Source organism: Muntiacus reevesi, chromosome 3 (assembly GCF_963930625.1).
Source record: "Muntiacus reevesi chromosome 3, mMunRee1.1, whole genome shotgun sequence".
In the NCBI taxonomy this organism is placed as follows: Eukaryota; Metazoa; Chordata; class Mammalia; order Artiodactyla; family Cervidae; genus Muntiacus; species Muntiacus reevesi.
The window spans coordinates 164,866,369-164,880,745 of NC_089251.1; the positions used below are offsets into that span (position 1 = coordinate 164,866,369).

At 43.1% G+C, this 14,377-nt stretch overlaps 1 protein-coding gene and 1 non-coding gene across 2 annotated transcripts in view; both read right to left on the reverse strand.

Moving 5' to 3' along the window:
• TULP4 (TUB like protein 4) overlaps positions 1–14,377 on the reverse strand; it is a 190,690-nt gene that overhangs the window by 85,506 nt on the left and 90,807 nt on the right. The window lies entirely within an intron of this gene.
• Positions 929–1,001, reverse strand: TRNAG-CCC (transfer RNA glycine (anticodon CCC)). Its single transcript has one exon. It is a non-coding gene; the product is annotated as a tRNA-Gly (tRNA).

The following is a 14,377-nucleotide window of genomic DNA, read 5'->3' on the forward strand; positions in this document are numbered from 1 at the left end:
ATTATTTCAAGGGTTTCCATTTTATTCCTATGTTAAAATATAGTACCCATACAAAATAAATGTGCTAGCTGTGTGACATTCTTCACTCTGGAGTTTGTAGTTTCTGCAGAACTACTCCATTACCGGCGTTTCTCTCCTCCCTACCATCTGACTTTCCATTCCTCAGTGCATAAGCTGCCACCTTAGACCCCCTGTCTGCACCCTCCCTGCTGTGATCGGACTCTTCCATCTGCTGAGCACAGTGATGACTGCTCCTTATCTGGGGACTGTCTCATAAACACCCTATAGACGGCCTCTAGAGACACATCCAGTTACAGAATGTAGTTGATAAAATGAAGTATAAAGACTGGTAGGTCTAACAGAAGGGGTCAACCTTCTATTCAGATGAGGTTGAACACATGGTGTGATAAAGTCACCTTTAGGAAGAAGTCAACAGTACAATCACATTTGCAGACAGTTGCCGCTAGGACAACGACAGTCCTTATTGCAGTAAGTGACAAGTGGAATCAGACTGTTACTTTTTTAAGCTGAAGGTACTAACAAATTAATAAGGAGAAAAAAACAAACATACACCAATACATGGCTGAATAATTAAATAAATAATAGGCCATCCATTCATCTGGATAACAATCTTTTTCTTTTTCCTTTTGTTTTTGAAAAAGTGTACTGACAAAGAAGTTGCCATAAGGAAGAAAAGAAGTTCACACACAGTTATGTAAAGAAAAAGGCAAGGTGTGGTCAGGTGTACCATGATTTAACTGTTTTATGAAACGTTATGGACATCATGCACACATTTAAAATTATCTATTAATTCATTTGGCAGCATCAGATCTTATTTGCAGCAAGCAGGATCTTCGATTTTCGTTGCAAGATGTGGCATCTTTAGTTGTGGCAATGTGAACTCTTAGTTGCAGCATGTGGGATCTAGTTCCCTGACCAGAGATTGAACCTGGGCCCCCTGCATTGGGAGTGCAGAATCTTAGCCACTGGACCACCAGGGAAGTCCCTTATGTACATGTTATGTGCCTTTCTGCCCATTCTTATATGCACAAAAAAGCGCACGAGAATACCAAACTGCTATTAATAGTTGCTTCCCCAGATACTGGAGAGGGTATTTTACTTCATGTATTTCTTTATTTCTCACTATACACAAGAATGACTTATGTTTTAAACATATTTCAACACCATTAAAGCCAAACAAAACTACCTAGCCTAGTTGTTTATTCACATGCACATGAATTTCTGTTCAACAACCTGAACTGGGTTATACTCTCCAACAGACACTGTAACCTTAAGCCAAAGGAGCCTTCCACCCTTGAGGTGGGGGGGTACACTGGGCTCTGGCCATCTTCTGGCCAGATCCACACTCATCAACAGAAATTCCGTCAAAAGCATTGTTTGCCAACTCCAAGGAGCGAGGCAAACCACAGTTATTACAGCCCTTATAGTATTTTGTAATTAATCATATTAATTAAAACCTAAGAAATAATTTGTACAATAAAATCTCCAAATCCACTTCTCTTGATCTCCAATCAAAACATTTATTCTTATGTAAATGATAAGAAAGTTCAGGGGGGAAAAATGCTGTCTTTTATCTCAGGGAAAAGTTGTCTTTTATTGATTTTAGTTGTGGGGTTTAATGAGAAAATTAAATCCTTTGAAACTAAGATACTTTCAGCAAAACCTATCAGAGCTGGCAAAACCAGGAAACTTGTTTATTTTGGTTTCTTGCATCTCTGTGAAACACAGATCAGCAAACTGCATCATCTTGAGCTGGGACCTTCCTCTTCAAACCTAAGATACAAATCAGAATTACTGAACACCGGACAGGGTGACAACAGACCTATGCTCGTCGTGTAGCTCAGCTGGTAAAGAATCTGCCTGCAATGCAGGAGACCCTGGTTTGATTCCTGGGTTGGGAAGATCCCCTGGAGAAGGGGTAGGCTACCCACTCCAGTATTCTTGGGCTTCCCTGGTGGCTCAGCTGGTAAAGAATCTGCCTGCAGTGCGGGAGACCTGGGTTTGATCCCTGGGTCCGGAAGATCCCCTGAAGAAGGGAAAGGCTACCAGCTCCAGTATTCTGGCCTGGAGAATTCCATGGACTGTATAGGCTCCATGGGGTCGCAAAGGTCACAACTGAGCAACTTTCACTTTCATTCCTCAGTAAAGCAACTGCCAGAGGTGGGGAGTGTCACTCTTGCTGTGATCACCTCAGGAAAACTGTGATCCAGTCTAGTCTAGTCTGTGCTTTGCAGTTCTTAGTAAGATTTCAATTGTGATATTAATTGACCATAATTTACAGAGTTAATTTACTTTTGACCATAATTTACAGAGTTTACTTTGATAACTTCAGGAAGTTATTTTTTAACTTAAAAATTATTTTCTAAGTGAGTTTTCTTTTTTTCCAAAAATAATAACATAATTATTCCTGTGTAGAAAAACCATACCTTTGATGAGGGCTTTGTTTGATTCATCGGAAAATAAGGGTGTTATTTTTCTCTAACAACCTTATACGATGAAACCAGTTTTATTACCAATCTTCTATTTAAACAAAATTTCAAGGCTATTTATTTGCTAGTTAAGCACAGAAATTACTAAGGTCTATACTGTATGAATTGGATGGAATTGGGCAATCTGTTATAATAGAGAAGAGAAAAGAAGTCATTATTTATATTTACTCTGGCTAAACCATTTGAGATACCTGAATCTCTTAAAGCAGCAATTTTCTCCAAGCAACTACGTTATATGCATTAAAGGAAGACAGCAGAACTGATCATGGAATTTACTTTTGGAGGGAATGAGTCTGAGTTGCTCACATGCACATTCATCAATATGATTTAAATATGAAAACTGTGTTGAGTTTGTAAAGATTCAATAAAGGCAGGTCACTTTTTAAAAAGATTTCAGTTGAATTAGGTGAGGGTGACAGACAGTCAACAAAGAGACACGTGCACCCCAATGTTCATCGCTGTTTATAATAGCCAGGACATGGAAGCAACCTAGATGCCCATCAGCAGACGAATGGATAAGGAAGCTGTGGTACATATACACCATGGAATATTACTCAGCCATTAAAAAGAACTCATTTGAATCAGTTCTAATGAGATGGATGAAACTGGAGCCCATTATACAGAGTGAAGTAAGCCAGAAAGATAAAGACCAATACAGTATACTAACACACATATATGGAATTTAGAAAGATGGTAATGATAAACCTATATGCAAAACAGAAAAAGAGACACAGATGTACAGAACAGACTTTTGGACTCTGTGGGACAAGGCGAGGGTGGGATGTTTCAAGAGAACAGCATCGAAACATGTGTATTATCTAGGGTGAAACAGACCACCAGCCCAGGTTGGATGCATGAGACAAGTGCTCGGGCCTGGTGCACTGGGAAGACCCAGAGGGATCGGGTGGAGAGGGAGGTGGGAGGGGGGATCTGGATGGGGAATACATGTAAATTCATGGCTGATTCATGTCAATGTATGACAAAAACCACTACAATACTGTAAAGTAATTAGCCTCCAACTAATAAAAATAAATGGAAAAAAAAATAAAATGACATTTAGACTAAATAAATAAAGACAATCATATACATAGCATGCCCACTGTGAGCCTTTCCTTCCAAGTGCCTTTCGGGTTCTGCTCACAATAAAGCAGAACCATTACACTGTACAGGAAAACTTTAAATAGGTAAATTGTACTGTATGTAAATTATATCTCAGTAAAAACTGTTTTAAAAAAAGAAGCTGGGGTGTGTGTGTGGGTGTATGTGTGTGTGTCTCAGGGTAAATGGGGAGTGAGTGGTAAGAAAGACAGCCTGACATCCCAAGAGAATCTTTCTTGAGTAGAACACTTACAGTGTGGTATTTCATGGCAAGCAGCACATACTTTGGACAATGGAAAAAACATGGAGTGAACATATGGAAAAACTACTGGCTAATTTGTTGCTCAGGTATCATGCTTTAAGTCAAATATGTTTAAGAAAGGCAATGCCAAAGAATGCTCAAACTATTGCACAATTACACTCACCTCACACACAAGCAAAGTAATGCTCAAAATTCTCCAAGCCAGGTTTTAACAGTACTTGAACTGAGAACTTCCAAACATTCAAGTTGGATTTAGAAAAGGCAGAAGAACCAGAGTCAAATTGCCAACATCTGTTGGATCATAGAAAAAGCAAGAGAATTCCAGAAAAACATCTAGTTCTGCTTTATTGACTATACCAAAGCCTTTGACTGTGTGGATCACAGCAAACTGGAAAATTCTTCAAGAGATGGGAATACCAGACCACCTGACCTGCCTCCTGAGAAATCTGTATGCAGGTCAAGAAGCAACAGTTAGAACCAAACATGGAACAACAAACTGGTTCCAAATTGGGAAAGGAGTACATCAAGGCTGTATATTGTCACCCTGCTTATTTAACTTATATGCAGAGTACCTCAAGAGAAATGCCAGGTGGGATGAAGCACAAACTGGAATCAAGATTTCCAGGAGAAATATCAATAACCTCAGATATGCAGATGACACCACCCAATGGCAGAAAACGAAGAGGAACTAAAGAACCTCTTGATGAGAGTGAAAGAGGAGAGTGGAAAAGCTGGCTAAAAACTCAACATTCAAAAAACTAAGATCATGGCATCCAGTCTCATCACTTCATGCAAACAGATGGGGAAACAATGGAAACAGTGAGAGAATAACTCCAAAATCACTACAGATGTTGACCACAGCCATGAAATTAAAAGACACTTGCTCCTTGGAAGAAAAGCTATGACAAACCTAGAAAGTGTATTAAAAAGCAGAGACATTACTTTGCCAACAAAGGTCCACCTAGTCAAAGCTATGGTTTTTCCACTAGTCAAGTATGGATGTCAGAGTTGGACCATAAAGAAAGCTGAGTGCCGAAGAATTGATGCTTTTGAACTATGGTGTTGGAAAAGACTCGTGAGAGTTCCTTGGACTGCAAGGAGATCCAGCCAGTCAATCCTGAAGGAAATCAGTCCTGAATATTCATTGGAAGGATTGATGCTAAAGCTGAAGCTCCAATACTTGGCCACCTGATGCTAAGAACTGACTCATTGGAAAAGACCCTGATGCTGGGAAAGAATGAAGGCAGGAGAAGGGGATGACAGAGGATGAGATGGTTGGATGCCATCTCCGACTCGATGGACATGAGTTTGAGTAAGTTCCGGGAGTTGGTGATGGACAGGGAAGCCTGGCATGCTGCAGCCCATACGATTGCAAAGAGTCGGACACAACTGAGCGACTGAACTGAACTGAAAATGTTTAAAGTAAAAGGCATCATTTTTTAATTGACTCCTTAGTTTTTCCAACTTCTCTCTCTCTCCTTTGGATTAACCAACCACCTGCCAGTCTCAATCCCTCCAAACGAGGACATCAACCACTGCATGCCATCCTGGAGAACATCTTTAAACTTTAAGATACACATGAGAAGAAAAAAAAAAGATATATATGTGACTGGCAGAGAGTCATATAATACATAAGGCAGAGAGCAATTCTGATGTTTCAGATGACAGATGATCTTCAAATTTTGATTTGAGCTCTGGTGCAATACAATGAACCTACATTAAGAGCTTTAACTGAGAGAACTACACAAACAGCTCCACATTTATTACAGGGCAGCACCACCCCCTCTCTGCCGTAGCCCAGACGTGCTCGACCGGCTCTCCAGCTGCACCGCCTGTGGTTTCATCCTGACGTTGTCCTCGGCTTTTACATTTTCCTGTTTTGATGACTTTCTCCAAATTTTTCCTAACCTGTTCATTTCTATAATCACTTTGAGATGGGAGAAATAGAGGATAAATTCATTCTTTCTCAATTTTCCAAGCTTTAAAAACAGCTACCACTGTGTGCTAGTTACAATTCTAAGCACGTTCCAGGCTCCTAACTTATTTAGTCCCCTTAACAGCCCTGTGAGACAGGAATGGTTATGTGAGACAGGAATGGTTATGGTCCCCATTCTGAAAATAAAGGTGTGGGAAACAGATAGAGGTTTAGGAATTTGCCCAATATCATTCAGCTAACGGATGGTTAAATTGGATTTCTAATCCACAGCACCTGTCTTCTGTCTGTGCACTAAGACACTGCCTTCTGAACAAGGAACGCCCTATCTGAACTTCGGGGTTTCCAGTGTGGCTCAGTCGGTAAAGCATCTGCCTGCAATGCGGGAGACCTGGGCTCAATTCCTGGGTCGGGAAGATCCCCTCGAGAAGGAAACGGCACCCAACTCCAGTCTTCTTGCCTGGAGAATCCCATGGACAGAGGAGCCTGGTGGGCTACAGTTCATGGGATCACAAGAGTTGGACGCGACTTAGCATTATCTTTCTTTCTATCTGAACTTTGCAGCTCCACTAAACTAGTGAAGGGATTAAGTTTTTCTTCTTATCCATGAAACAAGTTACATCTGTAATACATTTCTTTTTAAAAAATAAATTTATATCCATTAAATCAGTGAAAAGATAGTTTACTCCACTGTCTTTATCAGCATCTGTGAACACCTTGTACAACTGTCACTCTCTCTCCCTCTCAGGATGCTGGCATACAAAGCTATCAGTAAATTTCACTTTGTCACCACGAGAGATTGGACATCCTCAATGTTTTGCTTTGTTAATTTTCGAGAATTTCTGTTTCATTAAGGTCTGAGCACTGAAATTCCAAATTTATTATTCTAATTAGGAAACCAAACTTACCAAATTTGTAGTAAAACTTAAAATTAATAGGGGTAGTGCTCTGACAACTGTGGCTAGGATTACATAAAATAATGGTTGGGGTGACTATTTCAGCTAGTCAACTACAACCTATAATCAAGATATTATACAAGTATCTGTGAGCTTTCCCTTAATCCACATAAACTGAGCTATATGGTACCATATTTGTTGACAAGACTATTGTGGAGCAGAAGGGGAAAAAATTAACATTGAATGAGGAACTTTATACACCAAGCAAATGATACATACAATGCATAAATTACAACATATGCTGCTGGTGCTGCTGCTTAGCCACTTCAGTTGTGTCTGACTCTCTGTGACCCCATGGACTGTAGCCCTCCAGGCTCCTCTGTCCATGGGATTCTCCAGGGAAGAATACTGGAGTGGGTTGCCAGGCCCTCCTCCAGAAAAGATTCCGGAGGGTCTTTCCTGGAGGATCCTGGAGAAAAGATCCAGAAAGATCCTCCAGATCTTTCCAATCCAGGGATTGAGCCTGCGTCTCTTATGTCTCCTGCACTGGCAGGCGGGTTCTTTACCACTAGTGCTACCTGGGAAAGGTGAGGGCAATGACTTTCCAGATGAAAGCACCTGTTTGTTTACTGTAAGAGTTAACAGTCAACCAACTTTTAACCCAGTTAAAAGCCTAACTTTGGGGCTGGACACTGAGAGGGAGAATCTGGAATTAATTTCAGAATTGTTAAAACTATCGCTGGAAAATATTCCAAGCAGATCATTTAGTTTTGCAGACCCTTCATGTTACATGCTCTCCAAACATGTATAAGGTGAGCCCTTGACTATGTTCCAAAGCAACAAGGTCTGGAACATCGTGCTCCCAGAGTTCTTTAGCCACAGCCAACAAGGGCACGTTCAGGTCCAACACCAGATGGCCACGGAGTCAACTTCTCATCCTAGTCGGGGTGACCATGCCACCTCATCCACCTCACACAACCAGCTTAATAACCTGTTAACACTAAAATGCATAGCCTGACAAGGGATCAACCACTGCCAACTAAGAAAAAGATACAAAAGTGTGAAACAAGCATGTAGTTCTGATACTAAAAGTCACATTTTCACAATTAAATTACTTCATCATTATGTGTATTACCTTCAGGGAATTAAGAATTTGCATTATATGCTAGAAAAATAATTGTGTTCAGAATATCTGAGGCAAGTTATTTTAAAGAAATAGTACTACTGCCATTTAGAATGTAAGGAAAGAGCTCATGAACTTTACCAAAGTCTCCCTGCATCCTACCAACCAAACTCAGCAGTCAATGCTAGACCCACCTCCCTGCCACCTGACTTCACTGCTGAGACTGACATCCAAGCACCTCAAGCTGAAGGTCAAAGCAGAAGTCTTGGATTCTTGCCCCAAATGTGGTACTTGATCTTTACCATCCCAGTAAATGTAACTCTATCCTTCAGATCTGCCAGAAAGCTTTGCGTCTTCTCTTTTATCTCACCTCAAAAGTGATTCACTGGTAGATCCTGTCACCCCTACCAGAATCCACTCTCATCATCACCGCATGTGCCACCAGCCTAGTCTCCCTCCTAGAAAACTCTGGCAGCCCTCACTGTCTCCCTGATCCACCCTGGTCCTCCTAAGGCCAGCCAACCTCCCAGACAGCATTCAGATATCTGCTCCTCCCTCTCAGAGCAAAATCATTCTCATGGTTCCTCGTATCACCCTGGGACAATGATTTCAAAAGCTCTCTCTTGAGCCCTGACTTCTCCAGGTCCAAATTTCCAGTTAAGGGCTTTCCTGGTGCTCCAATGGTTAAGACTCCACGCTTCCCCTATAGGAGGGCATGAGGCAGAGCCGATGTCCACACCCGCTGAATCTGGGCTTGCTCTGTGACTCTGGCCAACAGAAAACTGCAGAAGAGAGGATGTGCCAGCCCCAGGCTCAGACCTCCAGAGACCCTGCATACCCTGCTTTCTCTCTGTTGGAGTCCTGCCCAGCTTCCATGAAAGAAAGTCCAGGCTAGCCTGGATGCCTGCTGGATGAAGAAGGACATGTGACCTGGCTGCCCCGGTCATTCCAATGGACAGCCTGCCAATCCTCAGAACAGGGCTGCCTAGCTGACTGGAGGCTGATCGCAGATACATGACTAGTATGACGAGTCCAGTCCAGCCCAGGAGAATCACCTTCCTTACCCCAGCCAACTGCTCACCCACAGAATCTTGACCTAAACAAACAGCTGTTGTTTTCCATACTGAGTTTTGAAATGGTTTGTTATGCTACAATAAATAGCCATTACAGAACCTAATTTGATGCATTAGAAGAGAACACAGTGAAATGTCCTAGTTCACAGGAGGCCCTTGACAGATGTGTGTCCCATTCGCAAATGTGATTCCATGCAAGTCAGCCTCCTTTTCCATTTGGCTCGTCAAAGGCACAGGTCCCGTCGTGTTCACCTCTGTGTTCTCGGCACCCAGCACAGCATCTGGCACAAGCGCAGAGGCTCAGAGCAGAGGCTAGATGAACACCACATGAAGATCTGAGGACTCTGCACTGCCAGGGCAAATTCCTTTCACATTTAAAACAAGAGAAAACCTTACAGTTAAACATAGGCAAGTTATTTAACCTTTCTAAGCATTTTTTCCTTATCTACTTAAAAAGAAAAAGGAGATCAGAGTACCTTTCTCATATAATATTTCTGAGTTTAAATTCAAGAAGTCATATTATATCCTTAGCACAATACCTGGCCCATTAAAAGTCATATACATATATGTGTACCAGTATTCAGTTCAGTTCAGTCGTTCAGTCGTGTCTGACTCTTTGCAACCCCATGAGTCACAGCACGCCAGGCCTCCCTGTCCATCACCAACTCCCAGAGTTTACTCAAACTCATGTCCATCAAGTCGGTGATGCCATTCAGCCATCTCATCCTCTGTCATCCCCTTCTCTTCCTGCCCCCACCCCTCCCAGCACCAGGGTCTTTTCCAATGAGTCAACTCTTCGCATGAGGTGGCCAAAGTACTGGAGTTTCAGCTTCAGCATCAGTCCTTCCAATGAACACCCAGGACTGATCTCCTTTAGGATGGACGGTTGGATCTCCTTGCAGTCCAAGGGACTCTCAAGAGTCTTCTCCAACACCACAGTTCAAAAGTATCAATTTTTTGGCGTTCAGCTTTCTTCACAGGAAACTAGCCAATCTGATCACAGGACCACAGTCGTGTCTAACTCAATGAAACTAAGCCATGCCATGTGGGGCCACCCAAGACAGATGGGTAATGGTGGAGAGGGCTGACAGAATGTGGTCCACTGGAGAAAGGAATGGCAAACCACTTCAGTATTCTTGCCTTGAGAACCCCATGAACAGTATGAACAGTTATCAGTATTACCCACTTGCTTTTCTCTTTTCAAGTGAACTGTAAGTTAACTTAGCAATAGTGATGTTATTTTGTGCTTTTTTAATCTCCCATGGTGCCTAAGATACTGCTGGGCCTGTAGTAGTCACTGATAAATACTTCATCAGCAGCTGGATTTCAAACTCTGCACAGGAAGCTAAAATGCCTTCCCATTGCCTATTAAAATGTCAACTACTCTCATGCAGGTATAATTAAAAAAAACCTTACTACCTCTCCAACCCCATATTATATAATATCACATACTATCTCATTAGAAGGGCATTTAGGTATTAGCAACAGAAACTTCAGAAACAGTGTCTCAGACATACAGTTTTTCTCTTCCATTTAACAGAACCCCGAAGGCAAACAGGTGCTGTTACGGGTCCATGACTGTCTGAAGTTCCTACAATGAACTGAATGTGTTTCTCCAAAAAGTTTATGTAGGAATCCTAACCCCAAAAGAGATGGTATTAGAAGGTGGGGACTTTTGGAGGTGATTAGTCCATGAGAGTAGAACATCATGAATGGGATTCATGCCCTTATAAAAATGACCCCAAAAACTCACCCTAAAGAACCTTACCCACTTTCCAAAATGTGAGGTTACAATGAGAAGTTGGCAGTCTAAACCTGGAAGAGAACAGTGACCAGAACCCAACCATGATGGCACAGGGATATCACACCTCCAGCCTTCAGAACTGTGACAAGTTTCTGTTGTTTACAAGCCACCCACTCTAGGACCCTTTGTTATAGCAGCCCAGACTGACAGTACCAGAACCAACCCCTCTGACTGCCTTGGCTCTTCCCTCATGGCCACAAGACAGCTGCCACAGCCCCTGGCATAAACAGCCATGTCCAGCAGGGTAAGCTTAATGCAGTGACAGCCATATCTGCTCCTGATATATGGAAACAAAGTATTGATACATGGAAAAAAAAGGATTTCCCAGGGCTGTCAGCCAACTCTTCTTTAGGTCTCACTGATATCCCACAAGACAACCCGAGTCAGTAAACAGTTCCAGTCATTGTAAGAGGCTGTATTCTCCCAAAGATGGCCACACTAACATACTGCGTTCCACATGTTCTTCTTACACAGACACTGAAACTCCCCCTTTGAGATGTAGGATTCAAGTTCCTTCCTCTTAAATCAGGGTGGGGGGGGGGCAGTCTGTGACAGCAGAGGTGATGCCATATGACTGTCAAGGCTAAGTTAGAGGCAGTGACCCAGCCTCCACTGAGACTTCCCTTTCTCCTGGATGGGTGCGTTTCCACATGAGCAGTTTGGCTGAAGAGACCACGAACAGACTGGAGGTAGGGCGGCTGTAGAGGGCTTTCCAGATGACCGCAGCCCAAGCCCCTCACCCCTGAACTGTGGCCTCATATTAGACCCTGAGTCAAAACTGCCTGAAGGGGCTGCCTCTGAGTACTGGATTCGCAGAAACTGTGAGAGATCATCCATGATTACTACTGCTTTAAGCCACTGAGTTTTGGGGTGATTTGTTACACAGAAGTGAAGACAACTGAAACAGCTGGCGGCAGGGAGGTGAGAAGGGCTTGGGAAGAGAACTGTCCTTCCAGCTCTGGTCCTCACGTCCCAGGATCCCAGAGCTGATTCTGGCCTCTGTGCTTCATTCCTGCCTCACCTCGAACTGCAGCCCCAGCCAGCACAGGCAGACACGGCCTCACATCCTCAGGACAGGCCCCGCCGCCCACGTCCACCAGGCTACAGTGACCTCTCTCTTCTCTGTCCCTAACAGACATTTTAAATTTTACTTACATTCCGTCACATTCTTTGCCCCATTACTCTGGATTCTTAGATATAGCATGGGTTTTTGTTCATGAACATCGTGACACAACTGCACAATGTATACTAGTTTACTCCTTACCAGTTAAACTGAGCATCATGGGTTTTATGCTACAGTCAGTGTCTCTTCATCGCTGGTGATGGGCTGTGTCCTTTTCTTCTCCCACCCTCCCCTCTCCAGGCCCCTCATCTTCTTTCAGTTGTCCCATTAGCTTGGAGCTGTGGGCCTGGCCTTCACCAAACCACTTCGTCATGAAGGGGATGACCACACGTCACATTCCAGTGTGTATGGGTATTCACATTACTCATTTCACCGTCCAAACACTGACACATGGCAGGTAGTCAGCAAATGTCTGGTGAGTGGAGGAAAAAGGAACACACACCGAATTGCCAACAACTAACAAAAAGGAAGATCTTAAACAACAACAACAAATCCCTCTCATTTTATTGCTTAAATTATGACTGAGAATCTGACTTCTTTAACACTTAGTTGAGGTGACAACTTTAAGGACAGAAATAACACCCTGATAACTCTATAAACACATCAGCAAGTAACTTTAATAAGCGTCTTTGTGAAAATGTTACATTTCAGATCTATTTTAAAACAAAAATACTGAGTCCTAGGAGGTAACACTCCTGAATAAATTCACTGCTTTAGAGCTGAGACCTGAAACTCTTGTATAATGACCGCTGGGACAATAAGATGTTTCCTAGATGTTTCCTATGTTCTTATTAGTACTGTTGCAAAGGGCAGTGCTCCTGTCAACAATTTTGACCACATCTGAGAAACTGAGAGTGAAACCACAAGTATGTGGAGGTACATGGAGAACTGAAGGGATAACCCTGCTGCCTAAAGCAGTGGCAGGCTGAAAGGCGGCTCCTGACCTCCTCCTCGGTCTGCATGTCAGCGTTCCTCTCCTATCTGGCAGAGCTCCCACGACTGAACCCAAAATTGGAGAGCAGATCCTAGGAGACTAACAAGGTAGTATCTTCTCTGAATTTCATAATTCTCCCCCTGTTTCTTTCCATTTTTGGAAAATCAATGTAAACCACAAAATACCACTCATATTTGCAATGCATCCACACTACCAATTCACTCCTGGGAAATGTCTGCTATTTGCTTCTAATCAGAGTTTGCATCTAAGCAGGCCTCTGCATTGTTGTTATTAATAGTATCCTAATGACACTATGAAAACAAGTCCAGAAACAGTTTGGGCGATCAAGAGTCCCACAGAGCAGGATGTGTCACCCCAGAAGTTCACAGTTTCCTAGTCTGAAGTATCTTGCAAAATAAAGGAGAATAAGCTTTTCTCATGGTCTTCTCTGAACAACTGCACAGACTGTTTTCCGTGAGCAAGATCTTTCGGTCTCACCGCCCACATGGAACCGACTCAGTCTTAGAGAACCACTATGGTTCTCAATCCCTATCTCCAAGGATTGGATGTCCTTTCCTTGAAAAGTACGCATATCATTAAGACAGTATTACTATGGGGAGATGAACTCCATAATAGTAAGCTGAACCTAACACACCGTTTTTCAAGAATTTCTCATACTGTCCAGTCTGGTGTGGCATGTAAGTCTGGCTCAAGTGCAAAGCCATCAGGAGGATGATCAACAGTTTCCTCAAAGAGCTCACCTCGGCTTTCTTAACTCGTCGCTCAGCAAAGGGACTGTCCTTGGGACTTCTTCCCTGGTGGTCCACTGGTTAAGAATCTGCCATGCAATGCAGGGCACGCAGGTTCAGTGTCTGGTTGCGGAACTAAGATCCCACATGCCAAGGAGTAACTAAGCCCACAGGCCATGACTACAGAGTCCAAGCACCACGATGAAAAGATCCCACGTGACGCAACGAAGACCCGACACAGCCAAATAAACTTTTTTTTTTTTTTTTTAAATAAAAAGAGGGACCGTCCACTGGGGAGGCAGGACGGGAAGTGGTGACAGCAGCATGAGCACTCCGGCTGCACTTGTGCTAACGGGGTGCCCGGAGCAGACGCCCTCACCATCCTGCACTCGGCTCCTTGGAGGCTGCTGAGAGAACTCGGAGGTGAGCGTGTGCACAACACTCAGCACAGTGCCTGGCACACAGCGAGAACTGTGAGAGTATCAACCGTTCCTGCTGCTGTGATCCTCTCACCGCCGTGAACAAGCTCTACACTGGCCATCGAAGAACTCTGTGTGGAAGAACCGGACTCACTCTACTCATGGCCTGTTTTAACCTTCGGGCTCTTTCTCTCTGAGCAGTGTGGCAAGCTGACCAGCTCCTGCTCACGATTGGCAGTGCCTGCTGATGCTGAGTGCTAGCAAGTTCTCCATCATCGCTGCATGAAAATAATCTAAACAATCAACCAGCTGGATTTTCTGGTTCTTGATATTTACACCTAATGTTTTCTAGCTGATTTGCTATATTATGTGCTACTTTTTCGGAATGTGAAAGCAGTGAAGTGACAAAAACAAAACCATATATTGTGTATATTAAACTTGCTGGCAACAAAA